Genomic DNA, 17,981 nt, shown 5'->3' on the forward strand with positions numbered 1-17,981 from the left:
GCATTCCCCAGGTCAAGCCACTTTTGAACCAGAAAAAGCGGCAGAAGTGCCTGACCTGGGCTACAGAGAAGCAGCACTGGACTGTTGCTCAGTGGTCCAAAGTACTTTTTTCGGATGAAAGCAAATTCTGCATGTCATTCGGAAATCAAGGTGCCAGAGTCTGGAGGAAGACTGGGGAGAAGGAAATGCCAAAATGCCAGAAGTCCAGTGTCAAGTACCCACAGTCAGTGATGGTCTGGGGTGCCGTGTCAGCTGCTGGTGTTGGTCCACTGTGTTTTATCAAGGGCAGGGTCAATGCAGCTAGCTATCAGGAGATTTTGGAGCACTTCATGCTTCCATCTGCTGAAAAGCTTTATGGAGATGAAGATTTCATTTTTCAGCACGACCTGGCACCTGCTCACAGTGCCAAAACCACTGGTTAATGGTTTACTGACCATGGTATCACTGTGCTCAATTGGCCTGCCAACTCTCCTGACCTGAACCTCATAGAGAATCTGTGGGATATTGTGAAGAGAACGTTGAGAGACTCAAGACCCAACACTCTGGATGAGCTAAAGGCCGCTATCGAAGCATCCTGGGCCTCCATAAGACCTCAGCAGTGCCACAGGCTGATTGCCTCCATGCCACGCCGCATTGAAGCAGTCATTTCTATAAAAGGATTCCCGACCAAGTATTGAGTGCATAACTGTACATGATTATTTGGAGGTTGACGTTTTTTGTATTAAAAACACTTTTCTTTTATTGGTCAGATGAAATATGCTAATTTTGTGAGATAGGAATTTTGGGTTTTCATGAGCTGTATGCCAAAATCATCCGTATTAAGACAATAAAAGACCTGAAATATTTCAGTTAGTGTGCAATGAATCTAAAATATATGAATGTTAAATTTTCATCATTACATTATGGAAAATAATGAACTTTATCACAATATGCTAATATTTTGAGAAGGACCTGTATATGTGAACATTGATTGACCATATAGCAATACAATTACTATTCTGGTCGAGAAATCTTCACCTAACTAACTATGCACTATTCCACAGAAGGGACTAAAATGACTATCTAAAAATAATAATAAAGGAAAACAAATATGCGCATTTAGTGTCTATGAAGATCAAACCACCAGTTTTATGGACAAATTTGCAATTTGGGATAACTTGGAAAGTGGAGCAGAACCATTGTACAGGAAGCCTTCTTGGTGCACTAATGCGTCTGGATGGCGGCGATCAGGTAGAACGGTGGGGATGCGCCCCTTTAGCCACTAACAGCCTATTGCCCCAAATCTCGAATTTATTTATTATTTAAGGGTCATAAAACTCTGAGGCGGGAACACGGTGGAAAAACTCCAGTAATAAAGCTGGAACAAAGGAATGGTCAGGCCACAAGGCCCAGACCGCATCTGCTAGAAGTCCAACTTCTAACTCCTGGCTGATTTGAGATCAGCCGGACAAAAACATGAACATGCACCTTGCTGATCGCATCTGTGTTCCGTGATTCAGCCGCACAGCAAATCACCCTGCCCAGACCTCTAAATACACCTATCTGATTTAATATAAAAAGAACAGAATTACTTTGACGTTGACTTCTTCTCTTCACCAGCATGAGGATGGGTAGGTCTGAAGAAACCGGGCGGCACCAGAGTGTCACGCGTCCGTGATCAACTTAAAAACAGTAAACTTCTCATCCGTCCAGACGGGAAAATAAGAAGAACCGTTGCAGTCGACTGAATCTACAAGGAGGAAAACTCTCCTTGGAAACTAAACCTCTGTGGGTTTTTACCTGCGCTGGGTGTCGCCGTGGTCTTCGATCAGTTATGAATCTTCTGACCTTCTTGTATCAGACAGAATTCCAGCTTTCAAGCTCTTCCGGGAATGGCCGTGTGGGGGAAAAGTTCGCTTGCGAGCTTTGGTCTCTCCACATATGCGCCTCTGTTGCGTCATCCCGTGAGGCATGCAGGAAATGGCAACGAAAGTCTGGTTTCCACGGGTTTTATAATCCCAAATGACATCAGAGCTGCAACGCCTGTTGAGCTGCTTATGTTGAGCTGCGCAGCCTAATCAGTCTATCCGACCAAAATGGATGACCCCAGCACCACTGAGAGGCCAGGGAGTCCTGGTCAAGCGGCAACAATTTCATACGTGAGTACACAGACTGAAAACACAAAGCTTAAAGACAGCCACAGTAAACACCTAGCACAAAATATACTACTCAAGATAAAAAAACTGAATTAACTGTTCTGAGAAAACAGGCCCTAGTAAGTTGTTTAAACTTACTAATTGAGGTTAATAAATCCAGGTTGAGTGCATTTTGGAGGTCATTCCAAACATAAGAAGTAAATGCTTGGAAAGAAGTTTTCTCCAACTCCCTATGTGACCTGGAATCAACCTCTTCTAAAGAGCAGGTATTGCACAGACTGAAATAATATTTGAGCAGACTACAATATGTAGAGTTATACAAATTCAAAACGTTTAACCATAGACTAAAAATAAACACTGTCTGTCACATTAAAAGCCACTAACGTCGCTGCGGCTCCCTGGGGCTTCTGCACTGTCGCTGCTGGGTGCTTCCCCTGGGAATCTCCACTGCTCTTCTCTGGGAGGGTTGTGGTAGTCCCGGCGGTGGTTCTCCTGGGGTTCTTGTGCTTTGGGGGGCCTTTAGATGTCTGTGACTCAGATCTCCTCAGTGTCCGTCCTGGGACCATGGGGCAGGCCTGTGGGTCCTCACACTCCCTATTGCATATCTTTGTGGAGAAACCTTGTATACAAAAGCGCGTCCACACCCATACTCACAGGTGTTAAGCTTCAGGTGTTGACAGATACACAGATGTTCTTTTTTGGGCTGCACCTCTCACTAAGTACATTTTACATTCAGAATTACCGTGTACTATTTTGTTAAAAAAAAAAAAAAACAGCTGCAGGTGTATAAGCAAGCAGGGTGTAATCTTGTATTCTCTTTATCCTTCTTTCTCTCCTCCACTCATTCCTCCTTTTCTCCCCTTTTTCCCCCATCTCTCTTTTTTTTGAGCTTCATTTTTCCTTTTCATTTCAGTCTCCATGTCCGTAACAATTGAAATATTCCCAAAGAAGTTTATAATAAAGTTTCTTCTATAAATATCAAGCAGAGATTTAAAGCATTAGCTGTGATGCTCTGCTTGTGAAAGTAAATCTGTTGGGCAATTTCTTGGCACTCAGACAACAGTTCTGAGCGATACTCTGCCGGACAGGACACAATAAAAAATAAAAATTAATAAAAAATTAAATTAAAAAAAGCCACTAACTGGAAAATAAACAGTCATCCTGCAGCATCAGGCAGAACGAGGGCAAAAGCAAAGGAAAAGGAATATAAACATATCAAGAAAGCACTTCAAACCTCAGAATACCCTAACTGGGCCGGTGTTAAGGCAAACCGGATTCCAAAAAAACACTCAACTCAGTCCACTAAAGAAGAATAGAACAACAAGTGGAAGAACATTGTGGCTGGAGTATCCGAGAAACTAAGATGGAGACTGGTTTATCCCAAGGATAAAACACCCAAAAAACAAGGGTGTGGACTATGCAGTCCAGTGCAGAGAAGAATGCTGAGACCTCTACATAGGAGAAACTAAACTGCAGCTACATAAACGGATGGGCCAATGCAGAACAGCAAACTCGTCAGGTCAAGAATCAGCGATTCATTTACATGTTAAGTAGAAGGAACACTTTTTAAAGACAGCAATTTGTACATCTTAGATAGGGAAGACAGATGTTTGAGAGAGGAGTAAAAAAGCTAAATATGTTGAACATGAAAACCCAACACTAAACAGAGGAGATGCCCTCCGATTTCATCTTTCGAACTGCAGCTCCGACTCGTCTCCCAAGTGGTCTTAAAGCAATTCACACCTTGGGACAAGTGATCAAAAACAACTCACATGGCATCGCTAGGGACACGTTGGATTGTCAGGCAACAACAACCCAAACACTAAGCTAAATAGGGGGTAGGGCTAGTGAGTCAAATGTCCTAATTGCCCCATTAGTGAGCTTAATAGGCCTATTAGTGTGACTGGTCTGACTACAACCTATAAATTGTCACTTCTAGCCATGTTCAGAACTAAAGAAGCCTTTTGGATGAGAGGGGAAACATCTCCAATAAACATGAGAATTCCAGCTGCCTTTTACTTAAGAACTTAGGACTGCCATGCATATAGCAAATTAGCACATGTTCTTTCTGAAAGATGCAGTTGTAACATTCAACTATTCTGTTTTATTAATAAAATGTCTGAAAGCTGTAGGTCGATGCGAAATATAACATTTTCATGCAGTAACTGATTTCAACACATTATTGCTTTTCTTTTGTTGTTCAATCAGGTGTGTTATCACCAAGAAAACAAAATCATCTGCTTTCCTTTGGGTTTCAACCATATGAAGTTTGAGTGTGCAGTGAAATGTAGAAAGAACCCCTGAAAGTTGATTCTATTAAAGTGACATCTGCCAGAATATTTTCTGATAGACGGTTCTAACCTATACAGACAAAACTTATTGCCAAAACGGAATAACTGTGTTTTTAGCTTTTTCACTAAATGAAGTGCAATGGGTTGCCTGTGACAGGGGAAAGAAGGGCTTGGGGTATGAAAGTGGAATATCAATTCAGTGACGTCTATAAATGTCAGTTTTCTCATAGTCGCCATAAAAAGAACTAAAAATGTATACACTGGTTAACACTTGTGTGCTTTTAAAGCAGAGGGTTTGTTTAGAAGTGACTCAGTATGTTTGAAGTGAATCATTAAATTCACACTTTTAAATAAAGTTAGTTTTAAAGATAAAAATGAAACATTTCACTTTTTGGAGAGAAAAAAGCAAGGCCTGTCACTGGTTCCTAACCACTTCTTTCCAAATTAAATTTCCCTGAAGCTTATTTTAAATGAATCAAATATACAACTGTGAAGGTCATCTGTATTGAAAATATTTGCCAAAATATTGAAATCTTTTTCACATCTTGTTACATTAGAACCACAAATGTTAATATATTGGTTTGAATTAAACAAGGTAGATCAACACAAAACAGTGAATATTTATGAAGGTTTCACATTTTATTCAAATAAAAAGTGTGCTTTGTTATCTGTATTTACCCTGCTAACAGGACGTCTTGTGACTGTCTTTTAAATTTTGTTGTCTTTTAAATTTTGTTTTATTCTTTCACCTCCTCCATGAAGGTCAGGTTTTATAAAATACATGGTTTGAAAGTTGCCCTCCTGAGCTATGGATCTCTGCATGCTCTTATTAATGCTCTCCATGCCTGGCTGTCAGTTTACGTGAACAGCCATGTCTTGGCGGGTTTGCAGTTGGCCCATCCTCTTTCCATGTTTAGAAGAAACCCAGTGCGCAGGAGTAACACTGATTCTGTAAAATCCACTGCTTTAGTCTGATGTGTAAATGTTAGGTATTATTTAGTCAACTCAGAGGTAAGAACGATACAGTCAGAGTTACTTGTGACAAGGGTAGCCCACTTTGCAGTGAAACTACAAAGTTTTTGACACCCTATCTCTTTATTTATATGCACAGTTCAACAGACAGTTCAGACAGGGTGTGTGTGTGTGTGAGACGGAAAGGAGGCTGGTTCACACAGAGATAACAATGATCTCACACACACAGGGAGGAAGGCATAGTGCAGGTGCCTTGCAACACAAGGTTTTTACATGAGTGATAACAAGTTTTTGCACCCATCCAACAGTCCCTCCTTTTATCACAAGTAAAAACATTTAATATAAAAACGAGTAAGAAAAATACTTTGTATGAGCGAAAACCCACGGACGGTAAACAGATTATATTTTGTGGGAAATACTCATACGGCCCCGCCGCCCTCGGCGACCATTAAAAGTTAAATGTTGATTAATACTTGAAATCATAAAAATAAAAGAATGATACTTGAAATCATAAAAATAAAAGTTAATACTTGAAATCATAAAAATAAAAGAATAATACTTGAAATCATAAAAATAAAAGAATAATACTTGAAATCATAAAAATAAAAGAATAATACTTGAAATCATAAAAATAAAAGAATTAAAAAATCTGCCCTGTTTATGTCATCATTGTACTTTTTCTCATTTCACTTAAGCAACAACTTCTTCCGATTTTCTGCTGTAAGGTTATTTTATGAAATACAATGTATGAGTACACTCAGGCTTTTGATGTGATTTATTTACAACATGTCATCATAATCGTCCCCTTCATTTTCGTGCATTTCTACCTGGTTCAGTGTTGCATATGCCACCATGAACAATACCAGAAATTCTGTAGGAATGGATGTGCGTCATGTTCTTCCGTCAGTGTTCTGAGATGGGTCCCGTCTGATGTCCATCTCTTCTGGTTCGGTATCACCTCCTGTGGATCCTGCTTTAGATAGAGAAAGAGTCCTGCTACCAGAATTAAGCTCAGGCTTATCAGTCCTGTCCACATGTTACAGAGAGCCATTTTATAATTGGGTGCAGATCAGCTGTTTTCTTCACCGGTTTGAGACGCTGGGCCATAGGGGTCCTCCAACTCCTTTGAACCCGGACTCTGCTACCCCGTCGGTTGGTTTGGCTCCTGTAACGGCAAAACTGGCTTACAGTGGCTTTTATGGATCCAGGAAGGCCTCTCTGCTATTTTCAGAGCTGTGGGCGTTGTCAGGAGTATTTGAAACGGCCCTTTCCACCGAGGAGTGCTCCAATTTTTCCTGTGGAGTGTCTTAATCAGGACCAGGTCTCCAGGCCTCAGGTCATTCTGTGGGATAGGAGCAGAGATTATCGGCAGACCACTGGACATTTGTTCTTCTTTTGTCTGCAACATTTTATTCATCCACTCAGCTAATGAAGTTTCCTGTTGTGCTTTCTCTATTTCATTCATGTCAGAGGGCAGAGAAAACGGTCTGCCATGTACTATTTCTTTGAGAATACAAATTCACATCAGCAACTTGGTGTCACGTGATCTCAGGCTCAGAACACAGTAGGTGGAGTTATACAATGATGTACAGTAGGTGGCAAATGGAGTAAGACCAGTTTGATTTGGAGTTATTCTCATCCATAATTTAACCAGGGATAGGCATTCGGGCCATGGCCTCCCTGTTTCTTCCATTGTTTTCCTTAATCTTTAACTGAAACCCTAATGCATTAGAACTTAGTTCTATTAATTTATTTACAAAATGAGTTCCATTATCTGATCTTATAATCTGTGGGATACCATATGTGGGGAAGAAATGTGTCACTAGGTTCATCTATTACAACTAGGCAATATTTCTTCCCCCGTGTTTGCAACAAATTATGCATGATCTGCAAAAATTCTTTGCATAGTCAGAAATATTTATAGTGTAGCATTAATGCTTTACCAGATGTGACATATTCCCCCCTTGACACGTGGGTCTTCCCAATGTGTCACTGTAGCCGCTGTGTTGTATAACTTTTTTGGGAGGATTGGTTTATCTTCTGTCTGATAGATGTCATCTTTTTTCTGTGCTCCTCTCTTTAGCCAGGCCTTTATTTCTGTCTTGGGTGCTGACTGTTGGGCGTCTTTCAGCACGTCTGTGTCTATAAATAGCAGATCTGACATTTTCTCTTTAATAGGTTGAAATGAGTTAGTTCTGTCCCTGATGATGTTTTAAAACCTCTATTTTGCCAAATCTTAGCATGGTGATGTACTGATCCGAAAACATATTGGCTGTCTGTGTATATAGTAAGTATTTGTCCCTCATGTAATTCACATGCTCTTACTACAGCATATAATTCTGCTGTTTGGGCTGAGCATGTATTGGGTAGAGATTTAGTTTCTATTATCCTATCGATGGTTGTTACTGCATAACCAACTCTATTCTTTCCATATTCATCTTTAGATGCTGAGCCATCTACAAACACAACACATGAATCTGGTATAAGGATTTGAGAAATGTCTTGTCTGGGTTTGGTGTCTTCTTCAACTTTTGCTTTATAAGAATGTGGTTTTCCATCTTCTGCAGTAGGTATTAGAGTACTTGGATTTAAAGGGCACATCTTTTTAGAGTTATGTTTGGCTGTGATAATAATAGCGATGTCAGTGTGATATGCCTTGCATGTAGCGTCAGGTGCTTCTCTTAATATTCCTGACTTCAACATATCTTGTATTACTGGCTTAGTACCTTCTTCAGCTTCTGGCTTTAAGGGGTATTGACGGTCTAATGGCCTTTTTTCAGATATTAGTTTAACCTTGTATGGTGGGAACCCCTTTATAAGTCCTACATCAGTTGATGATTGGGACCACAGTTCAGGTGGGACAGCAGCTAGGGCAGGATGCATGTTGCTCTCTTTGCTCTCAGCTAAGCCCTGTATTTGTCCCTCTGCCTCATCTAAATGTATCCTTGGATGGACTTTGACTGTCCACGCCAGAATGAGCTTCCAGATTCCTGTATTAGGATCTACCTTTGACAGTGTCAGTGCTGTTCCTGCAGAGGTTTAAAGCCTCTGTTTTTCCAAATTCTTCTTATTATTTTTTATCATATTTTATAAAGTAAGTCCTTATTACATTTAAAAATGAGATCAATATTTTTGGTAGTTGCTATTATTATAAATAATGCTTGGTTTAGTTCTTATTAAAAATAAAAAATAAAAACTCACTCACTGATGAACACAAAAAATGAAGGGCATATTATATCTTATAATCTTAGTTTATCTTACCCAGTTTTATAGATACAACATACAGTTTCAGTCAGCTTTGTATTTAATTCAAGTAACTAAAGTTTGTTTCAATTAACTAAAGTTTTATCTATTTCAGTCCAGTTCAGTAATTCTGTTAAGGTTCATTTCATCTTATGTTAAGTTTGAGTCTAATTCAATCATTTTGAACCTGACTGGAAAAAGTCTAAACGTCTGTTAAACTCTTTTTGTTTTACCATAGAGAACTGACCTAATATTATTATGGTATGTTGAGGACTCTAATTTTTACATAACATGAAACAGACATTTATTTCACAAAAACAGAAAGTCAAACACAGACATTTGGCCACATGAAAGTTTAAATAACCTGTTTGTAAAAGAATTGTGAAAAATTGAAGACAGATCTATGAACTTTATTATGGTTATCAGTATTTTCAATACAGGTAGAACCTTTGCCATCTTTATATGATTTTTCGAAAAAGATTCTGGAAACCTTATTAAGATATAAGTTTGGCAAAGATCATCAGAACATCAGACCTTTATTAGCACTTTTAAAGTCCCTCAAAGATGTATTACAATGAAATCAGTCATTCCCATTCACACACATTCACACACTACTTACTTATTTTTCTGTCAGAGTAATTTTTATTTGCAAAAATTTGAACATAATTTGACTTCTATTATTCTTAAAATGCACATTGTTTCCTCATAACCCCTTTTGTTTCCACAAGGTCTGTTTTGAACGCTTCAATTCTTTTTTTTTTTATTCACCAAGAATCAATAAGGTGGTCTTAGTGGGTCCACCTTAAAGGTGTTGTCTGTTGGGTGTCATGTTATCATTGTCAGGTCAGTGAGGTTCATAAGTCAGTCAGAACCTTGGTCATTTGGTCTGTGCACATAATGTTTCATAGATCCAGCCTATGATTAGTCAGCAAAACGTCCACCTATAGGAGAAAAAATGATTGTTAATGAATGAGCTGCATTTCCTAGGAACACTGTCTTCCTTCTGGATGAGCATCACCTGTTGAAAAACTTTCATCATTGTTTGTTTCACATATTCAATCAGATCTTTATATTATACCAGTAGGTGAAGTTGTTAGTATCTCATGTAGACTGACATATACTGTTGCATTTGGAGAGGATCTCAGATTAAATAAACATAGTTAGAGCTTCAATCCAGGTTCATTTTGTGTCTGCAGACTTTAGCCAATTTTTCTTTTCTTTCTTTTTTTTTTTTATACATAAAGAGCAAGATTCAAAACATTTTCAAAAGGCAGATTGTGGCAGAATGTAGACAAAACTGCTTATTGATTGACAAAATAACATTCAAGCACACAATCACCATATTAAAAGTCTCTACTTCTAGAGAATCACTAAACTTCTGGGGTCCGGTTTTGGCCCGCGGACCTTGAGTTTGACACATGCAAGGTAGAGTTACAATTTTATTTTCAGACCTTTCAGCAGAGACAGGCGTCTGCTGTTTGCAGAAGTTTTATCTTTGTTTTCAGGCAGCTGCATCTCTTTGTCAAGGTCGTTTCACAGAGCTGAAATTTAACGTCTCTCAAAGAGGAAAAATCAAGAATGCAAACATTCTGAGCCAAATATGGAATTATTTCCCTGTAAAATGAATCTTTTGCATTTTATCATGATATTGTTGGTAATATAACACCATAGAATGATTTTTAAAGCACCTGTTTCTCACTAATGCTTGCCTACAAAATCTTTTACTTTCAGATTACTTCTTTAACAACTCTAGTCATTGTTCACTGGGTTGTCCAGTTGGACAGTTTCCATGTTGTCCACATTGTCACCTCCTCTTTTAACTTCTTTTACCACGTCCTCTAAAACCACCTCTTAGTCTTTATAATTTGGGGCTACCTTGGTATTCTAACCTGGGATGGGTGGCGGTCCGCCCCCCTTTATTTGTTTTCAGTTAAGCTGAAAGTTTTTTTTCTGTGCTTTTCTTAAGGCATCAGTAGTATGGCTATGTCAGTTAAAAGCTGCTCTTATTGTTGTTTTTTTAATTCATCTTTTTGTTTTAATCTGTTTATCAACTGTGAGCACTCAGGGACTGAAAAGTCCCCTTTGAAATTATAATCTGGCAAGGTTTTTTATTGTCTCTTGAATCTTTTGAATGCATAATCTCCAGTTTAAGATCCCCGTGTAGTTTTAGGATTTCAGTGATAATTAAGTTACCTGAAAATCCGTATTTTTATGCCATCGTGTACATATTTCTGTTAAATCAGAGATTTTTCTCTGTTCTTTCCCCATTGTTCTTTGTTATTTTTCTCTTTTTAGTTTTCATTATTGCTAATTTTAGATCCCCTTGTAATTTTAAGACATCCTTTGTATCTAATTTGCCCAAAAACCCATGTTTTTTATTTTTTATTCCATCTATGACAGATCATACCTGCTCCTTTTACATAGTTCTCCATAAACTTTACCTCCCCTTCTAAGTCAATTAGTTTACTTTGTTTCTTCCCCATTATGTTTTATGTTAGTTTAATTATAGTATAAATGTCCCAGATAAAAGGTCACTGGCATGAGACTTATGGAGAGGACATTAACACGCCCTTCTACTGCGACTAATACGCAGCGGTGTTAATTTTCTGGAATGAAATCCGACCTGAATCTCCAAAGTCACCAGTACGTAGTTTTAATCTGGGCAAAAGAAAACACAGGACTAGCAGAATCCTGCTATGATTCTATTAAAATGCTTAGTCCTCCATATACACACACAACACAGTCACACAGTTAGTTTCAGGTACCTTGTAATTTTTTCTAAGTTAACTTGGTGTTATTTTATGAGCTCAATTTACTCCGTTCTTTTTACTTTTATAGCGCTTATGCTATTCCCTCGCAGGGGAATAACCCTTAGTCGTTTTATTTGGCCCCCTTCTTGGCGGGGCCCTACCTTAATTTGTCACTATTCCTTTCACGGTGGAATAAAACCATCCCAATGCAGCGTCCTTACCGGCGACGCACTACCAACGACTTTTAAGTACTTTTCTTCTTTTATTTATATAGCGCTTACTCTATTCCCTCTCAGGAGAATAATCCTCAATCGTTTTCTTTAATCCCCTTCACGGCGGAATTGTACCAAATTTGTCACTATTCCTTTCACGGTGGAATAAAACCATTCGAATGCAGCGTCCTTACCGGCGACGCACTACCAACGACTGTTAAGTACTTTTCCTATGAACTGTATTTTAAAACTGTCTCACCTCGGAGTTGACTTCTTGGTGACTCTCTGGACCCTGTGAGAGTCACCCCGCGCAGAGGAAGGCAATAACCCACTGGCCAGGTGTGAATTCACACACACCGGGACTTTGAGCCACTCCGGCTAAAGGAGGCTGTGCAGCGGTGCTTCGCTCGACGTCAGGCTTCCCCCACGGATCCCAGAGTCACTGTTAAAGCAAAGAGAAATAAGGTTAATGAATTAATCCGGCTCGAAGGACCAATAAATGTTAGGTATTATTTAGTCAACTCAGAGGTAAGAACGATACAGTCAGAGTTACTTGTGACAAGGGTAGCCCACTTTGCAGTGAAACTACAAAGTTTTTGACACCCTATCTCTTTATTTATATGCACAGTTCAACAGACAGTTCAGACAGGGTGTGTGTGTGTTTGAGACGGAAAGGAGGCTGGTTCACACAGAGATAACAATGATCTCACACACACAGGGAGGAAGGCATAGTGCAGGTGCCTTGCAACACAAGGTTTTTACATGAGTGATAACAAGTTTTTGCACCCATCCAACAGTAAATATGGCATCTTGCTCATAGAGATATTTTAGACCAAGCTAGAGACATAGAAGCTGGAGTTTCACACCCAGAGTTTGTGGTAAATAAACTGGTACAATTTCTTAAAGTTACTGTGGTTATTTTCACCTGTTCCAGCAAATACATTGACCTAAATTGTTATGGTTTGTGAGATATAGGACCCCAGAATGCAGACGAGCAGGCAGCGTGACGGTAAGTGCAAAAGATTTAATAACAAAAAACTCACTCACTACAGGAGGCAGGAACAAAACAAACGGGCAGGCAAGACAGGCATGGCATGATAAAAAAAACAAGACATGATTTGAGAACAAGACATGAGCATGAGAAATGTTTCCGCCATGACTAACTGAACAGGTGTGTATATATGGAGTGAAAACCAGGTGGAGCAAGGAGACAGATTAACTTGAAGCAGGTGAACAGAATAAACTTAATTAACAGACAGAACAAAAACGTGGCTGTAGCAAAAACTGAGACTCTAATATACAAACAAAACCAAACTTGACAAAAACATGAACAAGACTAAAACATGACCAGAAAAATGATAAACAGAGGCCTGATTCAAAACCTTAACTGTGAAAAACATAAGAAAAAAACCCGAAACCAAAAACCAAACATCATAACATAAATTTGGAAGAAGTTGTCTTGATTTGCTGTGTGAAGCAGCCAATCAAACTCACCCACAAATTTTGATGGTTCAAGTTGACAGTTTCAATAATTTCATGATGACACTGCTGCACAGGAGCCATGAAATAAATAAATATAGAGTGAAATAATTCTGTGTTTTTTTAATGAATTTTCTTAATACCTTTAATTATGTAAGTTCATCATTTAAAAGGTACAATTAATATTATATATATATATATATATATATATATATATTATTTAATGGGACAATTCATGGTACATTTGGTACATTTATTTCATGGTGCATTTATTTATTTCATGATATATTTATTTATTATTTAATAATAAATAATAATAATATATTTATTTATTTCGTGTGGGGTTTACCCCAGTGGATGAGAGGGTCGCATCCTTGCGCCTTCGGATTGGGGACAGGTCTCTGAATGTCGTTTCGGCCTACGAGCCGAGCGGTATTGTAGAGTACCCGGCCTTCTTGGCGTCCCTGTCGGGGGTGCTGGATAGTGCCCCTCACAGGGAATCCATTAGTCTGCTGGGGGACTTCAACGCCCACGTGGGAAACGACAGTGACACCTGGAGAGGCGTGATCGGGAGGAATAGCCTCCCCGATCTGAATCCGAGTGGTGTTTGTTATTGGACTTCTGTGACAGATTGTCCATAATGAACACCATGTTGAAACATAAGGGTGTCCATCAGTGCACTTGGCACCAGGACACCCTAGGCAGGAAGTCAATGATCGACTTTGTTGTCGTATCATCAGACCTTTGGCTGCATGTTTTGGACACTCGGGTGAAGAGAGGGGCTGAGCTGTCCACTGATCACCACCTGGTGATGAGTTGGATCCGCTGGAAGAGGAGAAAGACGGACAGACTTGGCAGGCCCAAGCGCACAGTGAGGGTCTGCTAGGAACGCCTGGCGGAGCCTTCGGCCAGGGATGTATTCAACTTCCACCTCCAGGAGATATTTGACAAGATTCTGGGGGATGTTGGAGACGTAGATTCTGAGTGGACCATGTTCTCCACATCTATTGTCGATGCTGCTGCCTGTAGCTGCGGCCGTAAGGTCTGCGGTGCCTGTCGCGGCGGAAATCCCTGGTGCTGGACACCGGCAGTAAGGGACGCTGTCAAGCTGAAGAAGGAGTCCTATTGGCTGTGGTTGGCTTGTGGAACTCTTGAGGGAGCTGACGGGTACCGTGAGGCCAAGCGTGCGCAGCCCGGGCTGTGGCAGAGGCAAAACCCCGGGCTTGGAAGGAGTTTGGTGAGGCCATGGAAAAGGACTACCGGTTGGCCTCGAAGCGATTCTGGCAAACCGTCCGGCATCTCAAGAGGGGGAAGCAGCGCTTCGCCAACACTGTTTACTGTGGGGGTGGGAGGCTGCTGACCTCGACTGAGGACTTTATTGGACGGTGGAAGGAGTACTTCGAGGATCTCCTCAATCCTGCCATCACGCATTCCCTGGTGGAAACAGAGGCTTTGGACTTGGGGTTAGACTCTTTCATCACCCAGGCTGAAGTCACCGAGGTAGTAAAAAAGCTCCGCGGTTGCAGGCCTTCTGGGGTGGATGAGATCCGCCCTGAGTACCTCAAGTCTCTGGATGTTGTGGGGCTGTCATGGTTGACACGTCTCTTCAACATTGCGTGGCGATCGGGGACAGTGCCTCTGGACTGGCAGACTGGGGTGGTGGTCCCCCTTGATAAGAAGAGTGACCGGAGGGTGTGTTCCAACTACAGGGGGATCACACTCCTCAGCATCCCTGGTAAGGCCTACGCCAGGGTATTGGAGAGGAGAGTCCGGCCGATAGTCGAACCTCGGCTTCAGGAGGAGCAGTGGGGTTTTCGTCCCGGCCGTGGACCAGTGGACCAGCTCTATACGCTCTACAGGGAACTCGAGGGTTCATGGGAGTTTGCCCAACCGGTCCATATGTGTTTTGTGGACCTGGAGAAAGCATTTGACTGTGTCCCTCGTGATGCCCTGCGGGGGGTGCTCCAGGGGTATGGAATCAGGGGCCCTTCATTAGGGGCCTTCCGGTCTCTGTACAAGCGGAGCAGGAGTTTGGTCAGCGTTGCCAGCACTAAGTCGGACTTGTTCCCAGTTCATGTTGGACTCTGGCAGAGCTGCCCTTTGACACCGATCCTGTTCATCACTTTTATGGACAGGATTTCTAGGCACAGCCAAGGGCTGGAGGGGGTCTAGTTGTGGGGACCAGAGGATTTCGTCTCTTCTTTTTGCATATGACGTGGCCCTACTGGCCCCCTCTAGCCAAGACCTACAGCATGTGCCGGGGCGGTTTGCAGCCGAGTGTGAAGCGGCTGGGATGAGGATCAGCTCCTCCAAGTCCGAGGCCATGGTTCTTGACTGGAAAAGGATGGCTTGTCCTCTTCAGGTTGGAGGGGAGTTCCTGCCTCAAGTGGAGGAGTTCAAGTATCTTGGGGTCTTGTTCACGAGTGAGGGAAGAATGGAGCTGGAGATCAACAGACGGATCGGTGTGGCTGCCGCAGAAATGGGGGCACTGTGCCTGTCCATTGTGGTGAAGAGAGAGCTGAGCCGAAAAGCGAAGCTCTCGATTTACTGGTCGGTGTACGTTCCTACCCTCACCTATGGCCATGAACTTTGGGTCATGACCGAAAGAACGAGATCCCGGATACAAGCGGCTGAAATGAGCTTCCTCGGTATGGTGGTCGGGCACTCCCTTAGAGATAGGGTGAGGAGCTCGGCCATCCGGGAAGGGCTCGGAGTAGAACCGCTGCTCCTCCACATCGACAGGAGCCAGTTGAGGTGGCTCGGGCATCTATACCGGATGCCTCCTGGACGCCTTCCTCGGGAGGTGTTCCAGGCACGTCCCACTGGGAGGAGGCCCAGGGGATGACCCAGGATACGCTGGAGGGACTATGTCTCGGCTGGCCTGGGAACGCCTTGGGCTCCCCCCGGAGGAGCTGGAGGAGGTGTCTGGGGAGAGGGACGTCTGGGTGTCTCTGCTGAGTCCGCTGCCCCCGCGACCCAAAGCGGATAAAGCGGAAGACGACGAGTACGATATATTTATTTAATTTTGTACCTTTTGTCCCTCAATAAATGATTGGCTAACGTTATTTAACTTTAATCATATCATCAGCATAGGTGAATATGTAAAACAATTGTATTGCTACCACCACAGCTTTTCCAGCAGGCGGTTGTGAGCACGTTCACGAGCAAGCAAGCTAGAGTTTTGGATAGTGGTCACGTGACAAAGAAATCACTCTTGGACAGAATTCCAAAAAAGATTTTTTATGAATCCTCCTCTTGTGTCATGATTTGCTGGGTTTGGGTTGGACTAACGTACAGGACAGAGCGTGGGAGCCGCATGGTAAATAAAGGTATTCTTTAAAGAAAACAGAACTGGAACTTACAGCATGGGACTTAGGGCAGGTATACATGGAGAGAGTGTAAACTGGATTATGGAGACAAATGATATGGAGCAGGTTGTAATCAGGGTAGCGAACAGGAGGACCCAGTGATGAGCAGTGAATACCAGAGAGTATAAGGAACCAGAGAGTAAACAAGGAAGGCTAATCAGGAGGACTATGGTGCAGGTGGTGACAAAGAATGCAGAGCAACTGAAGGAGAGATGCTGAATAAAAAGAACCCAATATAGAGGAATATAAGAATAAAACAATGAGCTAAAGAACATAAATATCTAACACAAGAATAAGTCATAAACCTGGTCTAATATGATTTAACTAAATATACAGCAACTTAAGAACATAAACAGGGAGTAAACCAATCTCTAAAGGAAACTCAAAACCTAACACTGGAGGGTTATGGCATCCTGGTTATTAAAATTACCTGTTTGCGTAAGAGTCCTGGTCTTAAACACTGCTAACAATGACAGATCCCTAACAGTCCATGTGTGGGATTGCTCCCCATTCAAGGATTGGGCTTCCACCCAGTTCTGCCAAAGATCCCTGCCATTAATAAAGAGTTTGATTAGAATTTCCTCCAAGAGTAACTTCTTCCAAATTTCCAGGACCAATTCAGCAACGATCTGTGGATTTTCCAGAATGATGGAGCACCTTGTCACAAGGCAAAAATGATAACTATGTGATTTAAAGATTATATTACATTAATTAAGACCTGTACTCTGAAAACTCTCCAGAACATAACCCTACTGAGAACCATTGGTTAGTTCTCAAAATCCAGCTGAGAAACAGAAATCTAAGAAAAGAAGAATGGCTGGCTGATCAATTTAACTGATGTTAAATTGATGTTTTGCAAATAAAAGCATTCGAACTAAGTAAATGTTCTTCAGATTTCCATAGAAACACATAAAAGAAAAGAATAATACATGTTTTAGATTAAAAAACCAGAACACCTGTGCCACTCATGGCTATCACTAATGCTTGATACTCATCAATGGGTTTGTCCATTCTCTGCAGTTATTTAAATGTAGCCTCTAGTCTTCTCTGTGTGATCATAAAACTACAAAGAACAAACTTTCCAGGTGAAATGTTCAAATACTTATTAATTTACATCAAATGCAGCAAAGCCTCTCCATTTGTCTGTTGCAATGATAAAAGCCCTAAAAGGTGTTTAAAATTGAGTTACCTTTTTTATTCTCTTTATGTAGAAGAAGAAGAAAAGTTGCTGTCACACCCAGACTTAAAAAAACCCACAAAGGCTTCGACGTTGGAGCAAAGGCAGCATTTTAATTTTAATCCTTGAGTTGTTCTTCCTGCTGGTAACCAAAATAAAAATGTTTAATCTGGCTAAGGACGCATTTTTGTTGCTTGATTATTGTGTCTGCTGGAAAAAAAAAAGATCAAATGAATTATTGCATACTAGAAAACATACAACAAAAAGACAGCAGTTCTTACAGATCTGTAACATAATAAACTATTAATTAGATAATATAAAACACAAACATTAACACAAAAATGGTAGAAGATA

Source organism: Girardinichthys multiradiatus, chromosome 12, assembly GCF_021462225.1.
Source record: "Girardinichthys multiradiatus isolate DD_20200921_A chromosome 12, DD_fGirMul_XY1, whole genome shotgun sequence".
Taxonomy (NCBI): domain Eukaryota; kingdom Metazoa; phylum Chordata; class Actinopteri; order Cyprinodontiformes; family Goodeidae; genus Girardinichthys; species Girardinichthys multiradiatus.